Below are 3,955 nucleotides of genomic sequence, written 5' to 3' on the forward strand. Positions count from 1 at the left end.
CAAAAATATTAATGAGTTCAGACTAGCCTTTCTTTCCTTTTTTTCTCTTTGAAAATGATAATTAGTTAACCTGTGTAGCATTTTATATAGATAAACTAAAAACCAATTCTAGAAGCTATACCTGTGGTCGTTGGTTGATGAAACCAAACTCTGCTGATTTTCATCACTGCAGGCCAAGGTGAAGCTGCAATGTACCCTTATCCACACTGGACTACCATCAGTTACAATCAGTATGCCCTTACCCACACTGGGCCACCATCTTCCTACCTGTTACAGAAAAACCTGCTCTGTAAAGACAGTTAAGGGTAGGAAATGAGAAATATGGCAACCACATGCTGAGGACATCTCAGTCTCTTCCTGTCCATTAATCCAGTCAGACTACAGTCACACTAAAATATATCCCAGGCCTCCTGCATTATTTATGCCTATGATACCAAATTATCAAAAGTCCTATAAGACCATGTCACACTAAACCAAATAAAAGAAATAACCAAGGGTGAAAGTAACTGAGAACATTTGGAAAATGATACGAAGTGGATAACAAAACTGTAGAGATTGTATTTATGAATTTAATTTTATAGGCATATAATATGTTAAAGAAAAAGTACTAGATCTCTGATTACTATGTGTTTCTGACATTTTCTAGACCTTGAGATCAGATATGAGTACTCAATCGATTCAGCACTGCATATTGTGACTGTAATTAAGACTAAATGAAGTGAAAACACTTTTTAACAAGTATGTCATAGAAAGTGCTATGATTCATCTACTTACAATGGAATTAGAATTCTGGAAATATGTTGCCAATTTTTTTGCCATTAGAGAGGATTAAATTGTACAAAATAAGTGCATTGTCTGTTATTTATGACTCAGATCTAAAATTTTTCTTGATAAATGAATAAACTCTTTATATAACCATTAATCTGATCTCTGGTATTTTCAACAGTAAAAAGGAAAAAGTGTTGACATTTTACAATTCATTGCTGAAAGAAACCTATAAAATGGACTGTCATCATCTCATCATTCCTTGATACAGACCAGTCACAATTTCTATACTAACTCTTAAGTATGCTGCAGTTTACCTTTCAAGCACCATGGTATAATTGAATTTATTTACATACTTTTCAGATCATATTGGAACCTGGACATATCCCATGACTAATAGGAGTCACTATTTTATTTAAAGATTATGGTGAATAATATAATTTGTGTTGACGGGAGGTAGGCTCTGGGTTAGAATCACACTGTCACTTACTAGCTGAGTGACCTTAGGCAGGTTACTTAACCTCTCTCCAAGCCTCAGTTTCCTCATGGGCAAAATAGTATTGGTCTCAAAGGGTTTTCTTTTAACTTTTTATTCCGAAATAATTGTAGATTCATAAGAAGTTGCAAGAACAGTATAGTAAGGTACCAGGTATCCACCACCCAACTTACCCCAATGGTGACATCTTCCATAACTACAGGTCACTGTCAAAACCAGGAAATTGATTGTCACAATGCAATTAAATAGACTCAGTTCTTACTCAAATTTCACCAGTTTTTGCACACACTCTTCTTTGGGGGAGCAAGGGTAAGGCTTTGCATAATTCTATGGCATTTTATCCCATGTATAGATTCGTGTAACTACTATTACAATCAAGATACAAATATGTGTCTTAAATACAATTAAGCACCTGAAGTACTTAGCACAGTAGGCTGCACATAGAAGAAACTAGTGAAATGTTACCTACTAGTATTAATTAGATTAAATCAGATGATCTTGCTTATTCAATGCTTCCCAATTATATGAGTTACTTTGTTGGTTGACATAGACAGTATTTTAGAAGTTAGAAATAAGGTTTTTTGTATTAATCATGTTTTAATTATTTTATTTTATGAAGCTTTGTCATCTTGGGTCCTTGCCGACCTGAGGAGGAACTGCCCCTCACAGGAGGCAGCTGATTCCTGTACAGGGCAAGCAACTTGCCTGTGAGAGCATACCTTTGATATGCAAACCAACCAATCCTAGCCCATACCCCACCTACCTCTTTATATCAGGCTTCTGCAGCCTGGGACACTATGCCCTTCTCCTCAGCCATCCCAGACCCAGGTACTGGCCAACCAGAGATCACCCTGTAGTTTAGGGCCCGCTGAGATTCTTCAATGTATCCAGTGCATGCCCAGCCTGTTCAGCTGCTCACCCTGCCTCACTCATTCCTTCCATGGAAACACAATACTAGTTTTTCCCTCCTTCCTTGTGTCTCCTGATCAACTCTGGTGCTTCCCTGTGTGTCTCACCCCCTATTCTTGGGAGCTGTGAATTTTATTTATTTATTCATTTTTTTAAAAGACAGGGTCTCCCTCTGGGATTCAGGATGGAGTGCAGTGGCATGATAATATTTCACTGTAGTCTTGAATTCTTGGGCTCAAGTGATCCTCCTGCCTCAGCCTTTCTAGTACCTGGAACTGCAGGCACTACTATGTCCAGCTAAATTATTATTATTATTATTTTATGTAGAGATGGTATCTCACTAGTTGCCCAGACTGGTCTTAAACTCCTAGGCTCAAGTAATCATCCCATCTCGGCCTCCCAAAGAGCTGGGATTACAGGTGTGAGCCACTGCACCCCACCACAAGCTGTATTTTCAATGGCAATAGTCTTCTGATCTATTTGCCTCATCCTAACTAAACCAAGCAAAATCCTCGGTACATTCAAAAATATCCTTCGAGCCCCAATTAACTCTCTATTTGGGAAGGATATAAACTAGAACATTCAAAGTGAGCCAAATCTGTCTAACATGGATGTGTGCCTTCCCTCAGACTGAGAGGTGCCAGTTTAGAGCAAAAAATTCACCAAAGAAATAGGTGAAAGAATTTGGCACATGGTAAGTACCCAGGAAATGCTTAGTTCCTGACTTACCTTCTCCCTCTTTGACCTTAACTCAGAAAGCAAATTTCCATAGCACCAATGTCTACATGAGTAAGAGAGAATCTAATTCTTTTCAGCAAGTGTCCTTCATGAAACAAAAGAGCTTCATGCGTGGCCCACTGATGCCTTTGCTTCTGCAAAGAAGACTTCACAGTCAACCTATTTTACAGGAAACTCATACTGGACCTCTTCCCGTGGCAGTCCTCTGGTGCAAGAGACTCAAGGTTCCTGGCCTCTGCTGCGGGGCACCCTGCAGTCTGACTCAGCTTGCAGCCTGCACCTTCCTGAGCCTCATCCTCATCCTCCTATTAGACTTCCACTGTCTGCTAACCAGTTTGACACTTCACTACATGGTGTTGCCAGATCTCACTCCTGCTCTTGAGTGATTCCATCTCAGAGCTTGGATCTGTCCTACCTTATTTCCCTTCTGAATGACCTCTCCATTTCAGCTTTACTTTTTAAGCTCTTAACCATTCCTATTCTGGGTTCACAGATGGGTTTCAGGGGGTCAGTGAAGCAATGGGAAAGGTTGTTGAGCTTTAGAAAATTCCACTTACTGTGCAAATATGTAGAATGATCATTTTATCCTGCTTTTGTGTGTGTCTCCAAATATGTTCTTTACATTGGTTGCCCATCGGAATTGCCTGGGCAGCTTTTGAAATGTACTGGGCCCTATCCCCAAAGTCCTGCTTCAATAGGTCTAAAGTGAAACTAAACATTGATCATTTTAGAAGATTCTCAAGTGATTCCTGTAAGCATCTAAGGTGGAGCTTCATTTACTTGGCCTTTGGCCCTTTGGCCACCTCTGGGTCCTCAAATTATATGATCAAACCTGAGATATGCCCATTCAAGTGAGAATATTTGACTTCCTATAAATTGGTAGAGGCTTGTGTGCAGATTCAGTTTAGAATTCTGGGGCAGGACAAATTCATAGGTATTGTTATGGGCCTCTATCAAGAGACACACAATATCTGGTTTGCAGATATTGATGATTGATATTTAGGTCCATTAATATATTAGGGGCTATGAAATGCTGATATTCTAATT

Source organism: Trachypithecus francoisi, unplaced genomic scaffold, assembly GCF_009764315.1.
Source record: "Trachypithecus francoisi isolate TF-2019V2 unplaced genomic scaffold, Tfra_2.0 Lachesis_group2, whole genome shotgun sequence".
Lineage (NCBI taxonomy): Eukaryota > Metazoa > Chordata > Mammalia > Primates > Cercopithecidae > Trachypithecus > Trachypithecus francoisi.